The 20932-nt window shown below is 30.8% G+C and overlaps 1 protein-coding gene across 2 annotated transcripts in view; it reads right to left on the bottom strand.

The window, feature by feature from the left end:
- The window catches only part of LOC132919152 (uncharacterized), a 52712-nt gene that overhangs the window by 17383 nt on the left and 14397 nt on the right, over nucleotides 1-20932 (bottom strand). The gene's annotated exons all lie outside the window — the stretch shown is intronic.

Genomic DNA, 20932 nt, shown 5'->3' with positions numbered 1-20932 from the left:
ATTCTATGGACCCTCATCAAGTCATCAAAACGTGTCGAAGAAACTATCATTAGCAAAAGTAAAATTAGAAAAACCATTCGGTAACTCGACTGTACTACACCTTCTTCGTCAATAAAAATCGAATTTCAAAAACAAAATAAAACAGTGACTAAAAAATCAAAAAGGATAAAGAAGAAAGAAGTGAATAATATTAAATTAGAAAACGATTCATTTGTTAACACTTTGATATGTCAAGATAATAACTTACAATCAGAAAAAGTATTATCTATCTGCCAATTCTGAATTCAATGTTGACTGAAAACACATCAAAATTATTTAACAAATATTTTACTATATCTTTTCAACAGACCATAGTAGTAATCGCGAATAACTCAAATGTAAATTTACTATGTGAATACTTTTACAACGAGCAACCGCCTAGATTACAAAGGAATAGTACCAATGATTACCATAAATTCATTCTTGTATCAAAGCTACAAGATAATATTATGTCGGTTTTATCGATCACCGACGATCTTGAAAATGACGTATCACCTAAATCTGATTTATGTGAACGTTAAATATCCTTGCACATTCGCGTGCTCTAGATGTTCTAGATTTATTAACTTTTTATCATTTTTTTTTTAAAGATATCCAATAATGGGTAATTAAGTAGCAGTGTACACCGATCAGTCAAGACTTGGATCCTGCATTGACAAATAAACATAGGGTGATAGATCATACCCGAAAATGTGCAGTATTAATACCCAACATTAAATTAAGTCATTGAATACCAATGAGTGAATAGACTTCAATAAGAATATGAATCTATTATGTTACTTACTTTTATATACCACTGAAGATTGGCCAGCTGCCTTAAAAACAATAAAATATGAAAAACACATATTTCACAACAATATGGAACACAAGTAGACTGCTATGTACTTCTACCACCAGCATTCGAATTGGGCATCGTTTGATTTGCCATTCTACCAAATATACAGGAAATTAAGAAGCCACAAAAGCTTAACCGGCCACGTTCTGGACATGGTCGTACAAAAAGTCTGGATGTCCTTATGAATTCCGGTATTACGTACACTGGCCACAATGACACAACAACAAATGTCTTGATTTATCATACCTAAAAAAAGTAAAGCGGAAAGAAAAAAGATAAAAAAAAAATCATGATCTGTCCTCTTCATTCTATGGACCCTCATCAAGTCATCAAAACGTGTCGAAGAAACTATCATTAGCAAAAGTAAAATTAGAAAAACCATTCGGTAACTCGACTGTACTACACCTTCTTCGTCAATAAAAATCGAATTTCAAAAACAAAATAAAACAGTGACTAAAAAATCAAAAAGGATAAAGAAGAAAGAAGTGAATAATATTAAATTAGAAAACGATTCATTTGTTAACACTTTGATATGTCAAGATAATAACTTACAATCAGAAAAAGTATTATCTATCTGCCAATTCTGAATTCAATGTTGACTGAAAACACATCAAAATTATTTAACAAATATTTTACTATATCTTTTCAACAGACCATAGTAGTAATCGCGAATAACTCAAATGTAAATTTACTATGTGAATACTTTTACAACGAGCAACCGCCTAGATTACAAAGGAATAGTACCAATGATTACCATAAATTCATTCTTGTATCAAAGCTACAAGATAATATTATGTCGGTTTTATCGATCACCGACGATCTTGACAATGACGTATCACCTAAATCTGATTTATGTGAACGTTAAATATCCTTGCACATTCGCGTGCTCTAGATGTTCTAGATTTATTAACTTTTTATCATTTTTTTTTTAAAAGATATCCAATAATGGGTAATTAAGTAGCAGTGTACACCGATCAGTCAAGACTTGGATCCTGCATTGACAAATAAACATAGGGTGATAGATCATACCCGAAAATGTGCAGTATTAATACCCAACATTAAATTAAGTCATTGAATACCAATGAGTGAATAGACTTCAATAAGAATATTAATCTATTATGTTACTTACTTTTATATACCACTGAAGATTGGCCAGCTGCCTTAAAAACAATAAAATATGAAAAACACATATTTCACAACAATATGGAACACAAGTAGACTGCTATGTACTTCTACCACCAGCATTCGAATTGGGCATCGTTTGATTTGCCATTCTACCAAATATACAGGAAATTAAGAAGCCACAAAAGCTTAACCGGCCACGTTCTGGACATGGTCGTACAAAAAGTCTGGATGTCCTTATGAATTCCGGTATTACGTACACTGGCCACAATGACACAACAACAAATGTCTTGATTTATCATACCTAAAAAAAGTAAAGCGGAAAGAAAAAAGATAAAAAAAAAATCATGATCTGTCCTCTTCATTCTATGGACCCTCATCAAGTCATCAAAACGTGTCGAAGAAACTATCATTAGCAAAAGTAAAATTAGAAAAACCATTCGGTAACTCGACTGTACTACACCTTCTTCGTCAATAAAAATCGAATTTCAAAAACAAAATAAAACAGTGACTAAAAAATCAAAAAGGATAAAGAAGAAAGAAGTGAATAATATTAAATTAGAAAACGATTCATTTGTTAACACTTTGATATGTCAAGATAATAACTTACAATCAGAAAAAGTATTATCTATCTGCCAATTCTGAATTCAATGTTGACTGAAAACACATCAAAATTATTTAACAAATATTTTACTATATCTTTTCAACAGACCATAGTAGTAATCGCGAATAACTCAAATGTAAATTTACTATGTGAATACTTTTACAACGAGCAACCGCCTAGATTACAAAGGAATAGTACCAATGATTACCATAAATTCATTCTTGTATCAAAGCTACAAGATAATATTATGTCGGTTTTATCGATCACCGACGATCTTGAAAATGACGTATCACCTAAATCTGATTTATGTGAACGTTAAATATCCTTGCACATTCGCGTGCTCTAGATGTTCTAGATTTATTAACTTTTTATCATTTTTTTTTTAAAGATATCCAATAATGGGTAATTAAGTAGCAGTGTACACCGATCAGTCAAGACTTGGATCCTGCATTGACAAATAAACATAGGGTGATAGATCATACCCGAAAATGTGCAGTATTAATACCCAACATTAAATTAAGTCATTGAATACCAATGAGTGAATAGACTTCAATAAGAATATGAATCTATTATGTTACTTACTTTTATATACCACTGAAGATTGGCCAGCTGCCTTAAAAACAATAAAATATGAAAAACACATATTTCACAACAATATGGAACACAAGTAGACTGCAATGTACTTCTACCACCAGCATTCGAATTGGGCATCGTTTGATTTGCCATTCTACCAAATATACAGGAAATTAAGAAGCCACAAAAGCTTAACCGGCCACGTTCTGGACATGGTCGTACAAAAAGTCTGGATGTCCTTATGAATTCCGGTATTACGTACACTGGCCACAATGACACAACAACAAATGTCTTGATTTATCATACCTAAAAAAAGTAAAGCGGAAAGAAAAAAGATAAAAAAAAAATCATGATCTGTCCTCTTCATTCTATGGACCCTCATCAAGTCATCAAAACGTGTCGAAGAAACTATCATTAGCAAAAGTAAAATTAGAAAAACCATTCGGTAACTCGACTGTACTACACCTTCTTCGTCAATAAAAATCGAATTTCAAAAACAAAATAAAACAGTGACTAAAAAATCAAAAAGGATAAAGAAGAAAGAAGTGAATAATATTAAATTAGAAAACGATTCATTTGTTAACACTTTGATATGTCAAGATAATAACTTACAATCAGAAAAAGTATTATCTATCTGCCAATTCTGAATTCAATGTTGACTGAAAACACATCAAAATTATTTAACAAATATTTTACTATATCTTTTCAACAGACCATAGTAGTAATCGCGAATAACTCAAATGTAAATTTACTATGTGAATACTTTTACAACGAGCAACCGCCTAGATTACAAAGGAATAGTACCAATGATTACCATAAATTCATTCTTGTATCAAAGCTACAAGATAATATTATGTCGGTTTTATCGATCACCGACGATCTTGAAAATGACGTATCACCTAAATCTGATTTATGTGAACGTTAAATATCCTTGCACATTCGCGTGCTCTAGATGTTCTAGATTTATTAACTTTTTATCATTTTTTTTTTAAAGATATCCAATAATGGGTAATTAAGTAGCAGTGTACACCGATCAGTCAAGACTTGGATCCTGCATTGACAAATAAACATAGGGTGATAGATCATACCCGAAAATGTGCAGTATTAATACCCAACATTAAATTAAGTCATTGAATACCAATGAGTGAATAGACTTCAATAAGAATATGAATCTATTATGTTACTTACTTTTATATACCACTGAAGATTGGCCAGCTGCCTTAAAAACAATAAAATATGAAAAACACATATTTCACAACAATATGGAACACAAGTAGACTGCAATGTACTTCTACCACCAGCATTCGAATTGGGCATCGTTTGATTTGCCATTCTACCAAATATACAGGAAATTAAGAAGCCACAAAAGCTTAACCGGCCACGTTCTGGACATGGTCGTACAAAAAGTCTGGATGTCCTTATGAATTCCGGTATTACGTACACTGGCCACAATGACACAACAACAAATGTCTTGATTTATCATACCTAAAAAAAGTAAAGCGGAAAGAAAAAAGATAAAAAAAAAATCATGATCTGTCCTCTTCATTCTATGGACCCTCATCAAGTCATCAAAACGTGTCGAAGAAACTATCATTAGCAAAAGTAAAATTAGAAAAACCATTCGGTAACTCGACTGTACTACACCTTCTTCGTCAATAAAAATCGAATTTCAAAAACAAAATAAAACAGTGACTAAAAAATCAAAAAGGATAAAGAAGAAAGAAGTGAATAATATTAAATTAGAAAACGATTCATTTGTTAACACTTTGATATGTCAAGATAATAACTTACAATCAGAAAAAGTATTATCTATCTGCCAATTCTGAATTCAATGTTGACTGAAAACACATCAAAATTATTTAACAAATATTTTACTATATCTTTTCAACAGACCATAGTAGTAATCGCGAATAACTCAAATGTAAATTTACTATGTGAATACTTTTACAACGAGCAACCGCCTAGATTACAAAGGAATAGTACCAATGATTACCATAAATTCATTCTTGTATCAAAGCTACAAGATAATATTATGTCGGTTTTATCGATCACCGACGATCTTGACAATGACGTATCACCTAAATCTGATTTATGTGAACGTTAAATATCCTTGCACATTCGCGTGCTCTAGATGTTCTAGATTTATTAACTTTTTATCATTTTTTTTTTAAAAGATATCCAATAATGGGTAATTAAGTAGCAGTGTACACCGATCAGTCAAGACTTGGATCCTGCATTGACAAATAAACATAGGGTGATAGATCATACCCGAAAATGTGCAGTATTAATACCCAACATTAAATTAAGTCATTGAATACCAATGAGTGAATAGACTTCAATAAGAATATGAATCTATTATGTTACTTACTTTTATATACCACTGAAGATTGGCCAGCTGCCTTAAAAACAATAAAATATGAAAAACACATATTTCACAACAATATGGAACACAAGTAGACTGCAATGTACTTCTACCACCAGCATTCGAATTGGGCATCGTTTGATTTGCCATTCTACCAAATATACAGGAAATTAAGAAGCCACAAAAGCTTAACCGGCCACGTTCTGGACATGGTCGTACAAAAAGTCTGGATGTCCTTATGAATTCCGGTATTACGTACACTGGCCACAATGACACAACAACAAATGTCTTGATTTATCATACCTAAAAAAAGTAAAGCGGAAAGAAAAAAGATAAAAAAAAAATCATGATCTGTCCTCTTCATTCTATGGACCCTCATCAAGTCATCAAAACGTGTCGAAGAAACTATCATTAGCAAAAGTAAAATTAGAAAAACCATTCGGTAACTCGACTGTACTACACCTTCTTCGTCAATAAAAATCGAATTTCAAAAACAAAATAAAACAGTGACTAAAAAATCAAAAAGGATAAAGAAGAAAGAAGTGAATAATATTAAATTAGAAAACGATTCATTTGTTAACACTTTGATATGTCAAGATAATAACTTACAATCAGAAAAAGTATTATCTATCTGCCAATTCTGAATTCAATGTTGACTGAAAACACATCAAAATTATTTAACAAATATTTTACTATATCTTTTCAACAGACCATAGTAGTAATCGCGAATAACTCAAATGTAAATTTACTATGTGAATACTTTTACAACGAGCAACCGCCTAGATTACAAAGGAATAGTACCAATGATTACCATAAATTCATTCTTGTATCAAAGCTACAAGATAATATTATGTCGGTTTTATCGATCACCGACGATCTTGAAAATGACGTATCACCTAAATCTGATTTATGTGAACGTTAAATATCCTTGCACATTCGCGTGCTCTAGATGTTCTAGATTTATTAACTTTTTATCATTTTTTTTTTAAAGATATCCAATAATGGGTAATTAAGTAGCAGTGTACACCGATCAGTCAAGACTTGGATCCTGCATTGACAAATAAACATAGGGTGATAGATCATACCCGAAAATGTGCAGTATTAATACCCAACATTAAATTAAGTCATTGAATACCAATGAGTGAATAGACTTCAATAAGAATATGAATCTATTATGTTACTTACTTTTATATACCACTGAAGATTGGCCAGCTGCCTTAAAAACAATAAAATATGAAAAACACATATTTCACAACAATATGGAACACAAGTAGACTGCTATGTACTTCTACCACCAGCATTCGAATTGGGCATCGTTTGATTTGCCATTCTACCAAATATACAGGAAATTAAGAAGCCACAAAAGCTTAACCGGCCACGTTCTGGACATGGTCGTACAAAAAGTCTGGATGTCCTTATGAATTCCGGTATTACGTACACTGGCCACAATGACACAACAACAAATGTCTTGATTTATCATACCTAAAAAAAGTAAAGCGGAAAGAAAAAAGATAAAAAAAAAATCATGATCTGTCCTCTTCATTCTATGGACCCTCATCAAGTCATCAAAACGTGTCGAAGAAACTATCATTAGCAAAAGTAAAATTAGAAAAACCATTCGGTAACTCGACTGTACTACACCTTCTTCGTCAATAAAAATCGAATTTCAAAAACAAAATAAAACAGTGACTAAAAAATCAAAAAGGATAAAGAAGAAAGAAGTGAATAATATTAAATTAGAAAACGATTCATTTGTTAACACTTTGATCTTTTCGACAGACCATAGTAGTAATCGCAAATAACTCAAATGTAAATTTACTATGTGAATACTTCTACAACTATTCAAACTATGTAAATAAGCAATTTTTTATAATATTATTATGTAACTTTGAATTTATTATACTTTTGGCAACTATTAATATTTATTTAAAATTTGTTTACATATTATTATTATACTAATAAATAATTTAATAATATAATATATTGTTTCATAATATTACTCCCAGTATAAAATTTCAGAGGAAGCGTTTGAGAAATGTTCATGACTGAAAGGATGTGAAAGCAAAAACTGAACTAAATTTAGGATTAGAACATAATAACAGAACAGGCAAAAATAAAAATGCAAAAACCATGGATCTACCTTACAAGTGTAGGTTGAATTGCTATGATAAAATTAAGTGAAAATTTACAAACAATAATATTCACTGAATACTCGGGCTTAGGAGATCATGTTCGACAGTGAGACTTCATAGCGAGGTGTGTAAAATTAGAAGAAAAAAGAGTAGCAACCACGTTGAAATTCATTTAGAGCATTATCTAGCAATATTATTTACCCATTAACAATGTTGAAATTAAAGTGTATTAGCTGTAGCCTGTAAGGTAATGCTTATATACACAATTTCAGTATTTGAAAAGGTGATAAGTACTGTTTCTAAAAAACTAAATAAATCCCCTTTAATAGAATGTGACCTAAGAAGTAAACATTCAAATCGACCTCATGTGATTAGTTCAACAGTAATTGATCTTATTAAAGAACATATTGCCATGTTCCCAATGGTTGAATTGTATTATAAGCAACTTCTAAAAAGGTTTTCAAAAAATGTTATATATCAATTTTCAATGTATTTGCAAAACCATGCGTGATAAAATAGATTAAATGGTTTAGCAATGATAAATACAGTTATGTAACAATAAACCCTGGCAATGTCCTAATTAATGACCAAAACAATGTAATTAAAATATTTTTTGACTTTAAATGTTTTATATAAAGTACAAAAAAATTAAAAATATTTTTTTATGTATACCTACCTTTATCAACCCCCTCCCTCATTGAAAAAATCCTGTGCTTCACCACTGAAGGCAAAAGGCAATGTATTTATTGTAATTAATTATTAGTATTTAATGTTAAGTTTTGTATCAGTTGCATAAAAGAAAGCTGTCTAAAAATAATAATAACATCAATTTTCTACCAAAAAAATGAAAACAAAAAAAAAAAGGGATACTATTCAGTAATCATTAATCAGATAATTATTTTAACTTCTTGAAGAACTAAAAAGTTTCACAAAAAAAATTGAGCAATTATATTGAAATAAGAATTAGGTATTTTTGTATTATGTATAATATTATATTTAATTGTTGGTCACATCATGATTAGTCTTAAAAAAAATTTTCTAATATTATTATTTGATGTATTAACACGTTGAGCGCCAAAGGTGCTTCTACCAAGTTACTCAATTTGGCCATGAGACACATAATTGGGTCTCAATAAAGTACAATAAAACATCTTGTGAGACCCATATATGGGTCTCATTATATCATTGTATTTATTAAGCGATTACCAGAAATAGGTCTCATTTATCGGAATTATTTCATTGGATTTTAATTCTACAGTGTTGCCACATCATTTTGGTGTTTGTAGCAACGGGATATCTTGTTTTTTTTTTTTTTATGAATTGTTTTCTATTCTGTAACATCGATGTCTGTAATGCATAATATTCTGCGGTAACCATGTTATTGCATCAATATCAATGATAAGAAATTGTATATTTTGTTGTCTTAAATCGTAATCTATGGTTATTTATAGATATTTTGAAAACATTTACTATTTAGTTTACTAGTGAAGTAGTGAAATAAAGTCATAATAATATAAATTATAAACGAAAAAAATAATAATAATAATATGAATCCATATGAAATAAATGAAATGTTGGATTCCGATTTTGACGATGACGACGACTCGGATAAAGATCCAGATTATAATACTTGTAAGTACCTATTAATGTTTATTATACACAGTATATTAAGATTTTTTTGCATTTTAAATAACTTAATATTTTTTAAAAACTATTAAATAGCTGCATTTGAAGACGATTCAGATCAACATATTATTGAAACAGAAGAAAATGGTATTATTATAGAAATAATGTACCTACTATATATGCAAATTATTAATTAACTAAAATTGAAATTTATTTTAGGTGATGCACTGTCGGGTATATATTATTTTAATGATGAGAATATTAACAGAACTGAATCACTTGCTGGTATTTATATATTTTGTATAACTGTAAATCACAGATTTACATTGGTTTCTTATAAATTTCAGATATATCTCATATTAGTGGTTCTGAAATGTCTGTCGATTCTCCACCACCTGCTAATATTCCAAGTACTATACCTCATCAGGCTCCTCAACAAATTGATCGCCAGTGGAGAGATGATGACCAAAATATTAATATTTATACTTTCAACACAAATAACAGCAATATTGGTTTGAATCCAGATCTAATTGACACTCTTCAAGATGGAACTCCATTAGATTTTTATCAATGTATAGTAAGTAATGATATAATACATAAAATTGTGATAGAAACTAATAAATATGCTGCTCAACTATTGAGTGCTAGAACAATTTCACCACATGCACATTTAAACAAATGGCACGATACAAATGAATGTGAAATAAAACAATTTTTTGGTCTTCTTATATGGACAGGATTAGTTTCACTGCCATCCTATCATCTTTATTGGAGTTTATCAAGAATTTATTCTACACAATTTGGTACTATAATGAGCCGTAACAGATTTGAATGTTTAATGAAAACTATACATTTTTCTGACAATACTTGTGCTGACCCTACAAATAGGTTGTACAAATTAGGAACAGTTATTGATGATATAATGATAAATTCTAATTATTGTATGCAACCAGACCAAAGCATGTGTATTGATGAGTCCTTGGTTAAATTCATGGGAAGACTTGCTTTTAAACAATATATTAAAAATAAAAGAGACAGATTTGGCATCAAAGAGTTTAAACTATGTATTTCCCCTTGCTATACTATTGCTATGAAAGTATACTGTGGAAAAGAAGTTAATAATATGTTAAATCTTGGAAATGTTGGAAGTAACATAGTAATGGAATTAGCAGAACCCTATCTTGATAATGGTAGAACAATTTTTGTCGATAACTGGTATTCAAGTGTAGAACTGGCAGAATTACTACAATCAAAAAATACATATTTAGTTGGAACATTAAGGTGCAATAGAAAGTCTAATCCGAAAGAAGTAACTAAAAAAAAATTGAAAAGAGGGGAAATTGTGTCTCAGAGAAGCTCATCTAATGTGTTGGTGCTGAAGTGGAGGGACAAACGGGATTTAGTTATGGTTTCTTCTAAACATGATAGTGCTCTTACAAATTTGAAAATAAGAGGAAAAATAGTACAAAAACCAACAGTAGTTGTTGATTATAATATTGGAAAAACTTCAATTGACCTCTCAGATCAGATGACTTCCTACTCCAACCCTCTTCGTCGCAGTCAAAAGTGGTACAGAAAAGTTGCTCTAGATGCATTATTAAACATAAGTGTTGTTAATGCTCTAGTTTTATTCCAGAAAGTTACATCTTCAAAAATGTCTATTACAGTATTCAGATCTACACTTGTAGAACAGTTAATAAATAAAGAAACTATCACAGAAATTATATCACAAAAACATGTTTTAGAAAAAGCAAACAGAAGTAGATGTGTTGGCTGTTACTCTAAGGCAGTAAAAAAAAAAGGCAGAAAATATGCACAATGCAATACAAAAAAAATTAATACTAAATGTTTTTTATGTGATAAACATTTTTGTCTTGATTGTTTTTTTGAGGAACATAAAATTGTAAAGAAGTAAAGTTTTTATTGATTTGTTATGTTTTATAATTTATAAAATAAAGTTGTTATTTTTATTTAACTAGATTGAAAAAAAATATGTTTCAAGTTTTTATTGATTTGTTTTGTTTTATAATTTTTAAAATAAAGTTACAATTACCATTATGTATTACTATTGTTATTCAATGAAGTAGACTGAAATTTTTTTAAGTTTTTTGTTTTTCTATAAGAATATTGAACATAAGCAATGTTATTTTTTATATGTTAATAAAATTAATTACATACAATTGACTGCATGTTATTATTGGTTTACTCTACATTTACCAATAACATTTATAATTGGTTATGTCAATCTATGATTACCTATTTTATAAAATAGTTGAGGGTCAAATATGAGTCTCAAAATATCATTTAAATAATATATTTTTGATGGGTGACTCCGTTTGGCCATGAGACCTATTTTAGGGTCTCGCTCCAAATCAGTTAAAAAATATTATTAATCCCTTATGTTAGCCATAATAATAGTATGTGTAAAATTTCAAACCATTTGGGCAATTTTTTTTTCAATTTTTTTTTTGAGTAAACCATACCAAAAATTATGTGGCGGTTTGATCGAAGATAAGTGAGACCCAAATTTGTGTCTCATGGCGCTCAACGTGTTAAGATATGTATCAATTATATTAAACATAATATAATTATAGCAATAAATATTTGCAAAATATTATGAACCATACTTAGTTACCTCTTATTGAATTAATATTCTAACTAATCTTTAAAATTTATTATTATAGCTTGTCATTTTTTTCTTATCATCAGCACCAAAAAAATACCTGACAATTGTATTTGATCATAAAAAATGACAAATAATCCTTTGATTACAAACTATACATCACAGTTATGCATACTAATTATTAACAACAAATGCTACATTAATATATATTTCAAATTATATATAAATACATATTTTATTCTATCATAACACTAATTTTCATAAGTTTAGAGGACATATAGGCACATCAGAAGCTCTTAAGTATACAGTTAATTTTAAGCTTAGAGAACGCAATGTCATGCCAGAGGCTTAAAAAACATCAACTGTCAACATATGTGAATCATATTTTAAGCTGTGGCTAAATTAACCAAGTGTTATAATAAGAGCATAATTAGAAATAGCAAATGTCATGTTAAAACATTGTATATAAGTAACAGTGAAGTATAGAGTCAAAGCGAGATATTGTATAAAAATACATGTCTCATAAGTTACTTAGTAGTACCTTAGTTGTCAGTTGTCATTAAATACAATAATGTCAATCGATGATTTTGATTAAATTTTGGTTTTAATTTATAAATCAGTTTTTTATTAGGTAAATGCCAATAACAGTTCTTATTTAAACTTGTTTTAAGTAATATTATTTATTTTGATCATTATTAAACAATTGTAAAATAATACATTATTTTAAATTTAGTTCATAATCAATTGCAAATATTTCTAAATAATTATGTTATTACTGAAAAAATTAATACATTAAATAATTTAATATTATATTGTATCCATGTCTATCAAAATTAAAACCAATTGATGCATGTAACCACCACTAAATTACAATTTGTACTAACATTTAAATTTGTTAGAAAATTGAAACGAAATAATATTTAGACATCTTATAATGAAAATATTTATATACATTATACAATACACTAATACTATTCGACATAAAAATAAAGACTACAAAAATAATTTATCAAGTTTATGGTATACCTATATACTACAGTCTACAATTCTACACGCATTGAATTAAATCTACACTACTGGACAGCTATTACTTTGTTAAAACTAGCAATTACTTTATTAATAATGTTTAGATCTACTTATATATGCAGCATGTGTTCAATTTCAATTAACCCATACAGTCTAGGGATTAATTCATTAACCAATAAAATTTAGCAACAAATTTCTCATTAAAAATGCATACATAGATACAACTTACATATTTTAATATTTTTTATTTTTTATAAACTCAGAATTTGTTTAACATAGGTACTTATGTAGTTATGTGCTATTTATACTTAAAGTGTCTAATACTCTAATATATTTAAATTGTTTAATAATGTTATGTTTAACTTGTTTTTTTATCCTTCCAGCCATGATATAGGAATTTTTAAGTTTAAAAAATGGGTCATCAAATAAGTTAACACGCAAGGAATTTTTATTTGACATATGGGTACAGAAAGGTTTGCCAACTCTGTGATAGGGTATCGCTTTAGATAGAGCTTTCCATTATCAGGGGTGGATCCAGCAATTTTCTAAGGGGGGTAGGCACACATTTTGTGGACATTTAATTATATTGGTTTTGTTTTTTTATTCAGACTTTCTATTTAAGTTAAAATTATTCATGTAAAATGAAAAATATTTTTAATTTAATTTATATCTAGAAATATAATAAAGATTATATAGGCAAGTTATGTATATAAAAAAATGAATCAAAATTACTATATAAAATATAAATGTATTACCAATTTATAGTTGCTCATAAGTTCATTTTTACTACATCTCTATTTTATAAGTTGTTTAATGTTTAATATTTTATACCTACTAACTTACAATCTTATAAAATTAAGTACAATTTAATTCAAATGTAAAACTTTATTTACTATTATTAAAAAAATAAACTGTTCTTATTATTATTATAAGTTATAACTTCATAGGTATAAATGTATAGGTGCTTAATTTGAAATAAACATTGTAAGTACAATTTATATAACTACAAAATTAAATGATATTTTCATGAGCTTCATGCAGCTTTATTTTTTTTTTCTTATGACAAATTTGTCCATTATTGATTCAAAAATATACCGTTATATTATATTATATATTATTATATTGTTAATATAACCTTTTAGAAATAATTCAATTAATTGATCATTTAATCACGTCATAGGACAGTCAATACTAAATAGCGAAGCAAAACCGCACAAATACAAAGTGACAAGTACATAACATAAAGAAAATCAGATGTTTTTATATAATTGTATTGTATAATTTAAATTATAATCTGATGACTAATATAATATTACAATTCGGTGACGACGATAATGGTTTGCTGACTGCGCCTGGCATCATTGCCGGAAAATGAATAAAATATATTATTTAGATTTAATATAAATACTAGTATCGCGCGAGCAGCCGTACCTAACGCACGCCTCTTTGTCGCTCCGTTAAATACCGCCGAGATCTCGATCATAGATGCTCAAATTTTTCCAAATTTATATATGTTTATATTATATTATGTAGCATACATATATATATATACATATACATAATACAAATGTAATATATTATATTATATTAGTAATTCTGTTATATAAGTGAATCAAGTTCGTTCGTAAATTTCCAGTGTCTTAATTACCGTACAGCCGTCGCGTTATCGCGAACGCCGCACGGCCGCCGTTATCGCATACGTCGCGTAGCGGTGCGTGACCTTTGTCTCCGTGACAAACATGCCACAATCGCCGAATCCAAAAACTAAAACTAATATTAAAAATAAAAATATTAATAATAATAATACAAATAATAAAACCATTATACAGGATGCTCGCCTAAACTTATCGACAAATAATCCCAACGTGAGCCATTCACCCACACAAAATAACTTAAATAGTCCAAATAATGATGGCTGGACACAACAAGCCGAGAAAAGAAACCGCTCAAGTTCCTCAGAACCAAGCTCTCCAACTCAAAATACCAACAGACACAAAAAGCTATTTATTTCTAGAAATCGATTTGATGTTCTATCGCAAACTGAAGCAATCGAAGTTGACACAATAACACCAAACCCAGATCCTAATGTAAGCAACCCTGAAGAGCGCACCTCACAGGTAAAAAGTACAAATCTACCCCCTCCCATAATAGTAAAAGGAATTAAAGACTTTGTAAGTCTACGCTCGGAACTCATAGACCTTGTGGGTCCTGAAAACTTCACATTTAAGTCAAGCATTAACAACCTCAAAATCCTAACAAAAAACCCAGAAACCTACCGAGCAATCATCCGTTTCTTACAAGGTGCAGAAGCCGAATTCCACACCTATCAAATGCAAGAAAACAAAGCCTACCGCATAGTCATAAGAAATCTTCACCCAACAACGAACACAGCAGAAATTAGAACAGCTTTAGAAGAAATCGGTTTTCAAGTACGCCAAATCACAAATGTCCTACATAAAACAACAAAATTAAATCTTCCAATATTCTTTGTTGATCTCGAACCTTCAGAGTTAAATAAAGACATCTTCCACATAAACCACATACTTCATACTAAGGTAAAAATAGAAGAACCATATAAAAAACGTGACCTAGTACAATGTCAGAATTGCCAGGAATACGGTCATACAAAAACGTACTGTGCACATACACCAAGATGCGTTCGGTGTGCTGAACATCACATCACCTCAGAATGTTTAAAGCCTCGAAATCTACCCGCCAAATGCGCGCTATGTCAGGGCGAACACCCTGCAAACTATAAAGGATGCCAAATTCACAAGGAGCTTCAAAGACGTCGCAACCCAAACTCAAGAACCATCCAATCAACTTCAATCAACAACCAGTCCAATCCAAAAACCACAGTGAAGACTTCTTCGACTGAATCCAATCCCTCGCCCTCTCAAAATAGAACTTATGCAAATGTAACCTCGAATCAGGAACCTCCGAAATCTAACAACAGTAATCAATTAGACACAGGTACCTTATTATCTAAATTTATCAGTGACTTCCAAGCTATCATAAATCCATTGCTCTCCCTTCTTACAACAGTCCTTGCCAAACTTGCAGCCCAAAATGACAAATAATACCCAAACCTCCAAATCATTGCTCATACTCCTTTGGAATGCCAATGGTATTCATAATCATGTAGCCGAACTCTCACTTGTACTTCATGAAAAACGTATAGATATAGCTCTAATATCTGAAACACACCTCACTAACAGAACAAAAATACACATACCCGACTACACAATACTGAGATCAAACCACCCAGACGGTACCGCACACGGGGGAGCGGCGATAATCATTAGATCTACAATTCTCTTTCACAATGTCTCTCAAATTAGCGAACCCCACATACAATCTTTCACCATACAAATTACTCTAGACCATTCTCCTATCTCCATCTCGGCAGCATACTGTCCCCCTAACCAAATCATTACCACAATACTATTTGAGCAATTTTTCAACTCTCTCGGAAATTACTTTATTGTTGGTGGCGACCTCAATGCCAAACACACCCAATGGGGATGTCACTCAAACTCACCAAGAGGTAACTCTCTTAGACAAGTTATTACTACCAAAAATTACTTAATCATTTCACCCCAAGACCCCACATATTGGCCAACATCACCCCGAAAGCGACCAGATATCCTTGACATATTCGTCTCTAAAATACCGAACAGATTTAACACCATCATAGATAATCTAACGAATCCTCACTCAGACCACTCGCCAGTACTTCTCACCCTTGACACCTCTCCTCAAAAAAGATTAATGAATCCATCATTAATCAATGGAATAATTAACTGGGAAAAATTCCAATCGATACTCACAAACGACATTAACCTGAACGTTAGTTTAAAATCTCCAAATCAACTTGAGGAATCAGTACAATATCTAACATCAACAATACAAAATGCAGCATGGTCCTCTTGTAAACCAAAAATAATTGATAATTACAATCAAAGTAATCTCTCTTTGCCTACCTATTTAAGATCTCTTATTGTCCAAAAACGTCGTGCCAGAGCAACCTGGCAGAGAACAAAATATCCCACCGATAAAACTAATTATAATCACCTATGCACATTACTCAAACGACAAATGGCGAAACAACGTTCAGAAGACTTCGCCAAACAAACTAGCCTCTTAACTGAAAAAGATGGCTCTCTGTGGAAAACCACTAGAAAAATCTTAAAAATCAAAACAATGTCATTTCCAATCAAAAAAATAGACGGCAGTCTCGCTATAAACGATAAAGAGAAAGCAGAAGTACACAGACATCATCTCTCCCAAGTCTTTAACCCAAACGATTCCACCATTCCTTCCATAGAAAACAAAGTACGCAATTTTCTAGATAGTCCACTCCCAATGACACTTCCACCCAAACCATTCACTCCAAATGGGATAAAATTATTCATACAAAAATTTCCACTAGGTAAATCACCTGGTCATGATTTGATAACAGCCGAAATAGCCCGCAGACTTCCAAACAAAGCTATAGTACACATCACTCATATTTTTAACGCAATACTCCGACTTTCATATTTCCCGATTCAATGGAAACTTGCCACAATTATTCTCTTCCCTAAACCAAATAAACCAATAGATAACCCCTCCTCATATAGGCCAATTAGTTTGTTACCTTTCTTTGCAAAACTTTTAGAAAAACTCATACTAAACAGAATCTACCCAATCATCAAAGAAAAGAAACTAATTCCTGACACGCAATTTGGATTTAGAGAACACCATTCAACCATCCATCAAATGCACCGACTAGCCGATACTATTGCCTATTCTCTGGAAAAGAAACTGTACACTTCTGCAGTATTTCTTGATGTTGCACAGGCCTTCGACAAGGTCTGGCATCCCGGTCTTCTTTATAAACTAAAATCGTTCCTACCCCCATCATACTACCTTTTTTTTAAATCATACCTCAACGAACGTTACTTCTTTGTCAGGTCAGGAACCGAATACTCCAGTATATCCCCAATAAAAGCTGGTGTTCCTCAAGGCGCTGTTGTATCTCCAACTCTTTTTAATCTATACTCTGCAGACCAACCCACCAATCCGAATACACAAATAGCTGAATATGCCGACGACAAAGCAATATATGCCACCCACACCGATTCTGACATGGTTTCAACTACTCTCCAAAGACACCTAAATGATCTATCACACTGGTACTCCCTCTGGCGCGTCAAAATTAATGAAAACAAATCTGTACACACCACCTTTGCTCTTCGCCACAGACAACCTCCTCCGGTACATATAAACGGCAAACCAATACCAAACTCCGAAACAGCCAAATATCTAGGTCTAACCTTCGACAAACGTCTAACATGGGCTAAACACATACACACAACAAAATTAAAATTAAATCAACGACTCTACTCTCTCAGACCTATTCTCGGTAAATTCTCAAAATTATCCCTCAAAACAAAAATTCATATATATAATCTTCTTCTTAAGCCTATCTGGCTCTATGGCATACAGCTCTGGGGCTCGGCAAAAATATCAAATACAAAAAAAATACAAGTGTTTCAATCAAAAATCCTCCGACTCATAACCAATGCTCCTCCTTATATTTCAAACCACACACTTCATACAGATCTTCACATTCCGAAAGTCACTGATACAGCCAAGCTATACTACTCAAAATTTAGGAATCGCCTTCAAAATCACCCTAATCCCCATATAAAAAAGCTATTATCCATCTCCATCCCAGGAAATCCCACCAGGAGACTTAAACGACAATGGCCCCGTGACCTTGTAAAGTAAACATAATAAGAATACACCTAAATAATTGTAAATTCAAGTCGAAGTATCTTCACTGGACGGTTTCTTCTCTCAAGACATTCAAGCTATTGCACTTAATTAAACATACATTATGCTTATTGTACTTTTTGTAGTATAGATTGTATAAATTCTAGATTAAAAATAAAAAAAAAAAAAAAAAAAAAAAAAATATAAATACTAATCACAATAATAGCAAAAGTAAACATGTAAAAACGGCCAGCAATTCGGGATATAAAAAAGCATTTTATGTTCTCACATAATTATTTTATTACCAAATTACAAAAAATCTCATAATTATAACACACCAATACCATCCCACATACAAAGCCTAATCAAAGAAAAACATAAGGCACGAAGAATTTGGCAAACACACCCATCACCAGTAGTCAAAAAACGTTTAAATCAACTAACAAGAAGAGTAAAATGTGAACTGGATAATCTAAGGTATAATTCTTACAAAGCATACGTGTCAAAAATAAATCCAAATGACTCAAGTCTTTGGATAGCTACCAAAAGAATCACTAAACAGCGTGAAACAATTCTCCCCTTAAAAAACGGATTAGCTAAGTACGAAACTAACATTGAAAAATGTGAAATCTTTGCCCAACATTTTGAAAGCTGCTTCACAACTGATGAAAACCATACAAACCAAAATGAAGTAATAGACCTTGAACAAAGAAACATTGAAGATCAACCAATAGTCAATTCCATTAGGCCATGTACTCCTAATGAAATACAGATAATAATAAATAAACTAGCTAATAAAAAAAGCCTGGGACACAGTGCCGTAAAAATCATAGGTGCAGGTGGTGCAGAGCACTGGGGCCCACCGAGTCGAAGGGCCCATAGTGGATAGCCGTCAAATTTTTTTTTTAATTTGATTCGACTTCATAATTTTATTATAATCTAGTATATTTTATAACAAATAAACAAAATGTAAAAACCAGGTCTGTTTTACTTGGAATTGTTTATCTAAATATTGGGAAAATTACTAAGCCTAGAGTGACATAAATAGATTTCTTGAATATTATATTATGCGATATCTCGATAACGATACGCACACATTTACAAAGTATTCGGGGAGTTGACCGTTATACCGTTGTGGCGTTGTATGTCTATGTGCCCGTGTCGATGTAATACACTGATTTTCAGACGAGACAGAGGATATTAAGAGGACGTGTCACCCCAGAAAAATATGCCGTAAAAACATGTTTTCGTACTTCCAATAATACGGCTTACTGAAGGGTTTTACGTGAAAAACACCTATTATGAAATTTGTAGAGGAGAATTTTATCTAGAATCGTATAGAGCCTGATTTTCGATATTTTTATTAATTATTGAAATAATTAAAATAATAAATAGTAAAAAAAACCATAAAATTCATTGTGAAATATTGGACGATTGAAAAAAGATATCAAAAATTGGGCTCTATACGTTTCTAGATAAAATTCTCCTCTACATTTTTTATAATAGGTGTTTTTGCTTTATAACCGTTCAGTAAGCCGTATTATTGGAAGTACGAAACCATGTTTTACGGTAAAAAAAAGTATAATTACGCTCGGACATGTGCTGCGCTCATCGTCAGCGGCAGCCTTCGATACTCGGTCTTCATTCCTCCACCCCGCGTACAGTACCGTACCATAGACCAAAACGAGTTTTCTTATCGTGACCGCGCATGGTTTATAAATACTCAAATAATTATCGATACGTGAAATAATAATACTGAGTATGAATGTATGATTGGTATGAATATTATTGTTCGTATTTATATTCGTAATTCATATTATTTGCGCTACTGCTACTGTATAAAATCATTTATCGTAATGTTGAAGTTTTTCAACATATGATTAAAATATTTTTTTTTTCAATTGAAGTAGAATATTTTTTGTATAATAATTTATTGTTGACAATTTTTTTTTATTTTTAATAAAAAAATTAAATCAGTAAAAATTTCACCTATTATTAATAATTGAAAAAATGTAAAAGGAAAAACAGGAATATCAATGATGAATATTGTTTTATATTTTCCTATAATTTAATTATTGTTCTCGTAAGTCTTAATAGGTATAAGTACAGGTAATATATAGGTAAATTTGTTAAAAAAAAAAAAAATTTTAAATACATACGATTCAATTAAAATCTGAAATATTATAAAATATTTGACTCTCATGCACAATATGTACAAACATATTTTGTT

Source organism: Rhopalosiphum padi, chromosome 1, assembly GCF_020882245.1.
Source record: "Rhopalosiphum padi isolate XX-2018 chromosome 1, ASM2088224v1, whole genome shotgun sequence".
Lineage (NCBI taxonomy): Eukaryota > Metazoa > Arthropoda > Insecta > Hemiptera > Aphididae > Rhopalosiphum > Rhopalosiphum padi.
The sequence above is the reverse complement of the archived record's forward strand: the minus strand, read 5'-3'. Positions and strand labels throughout refer to the sequence as shown.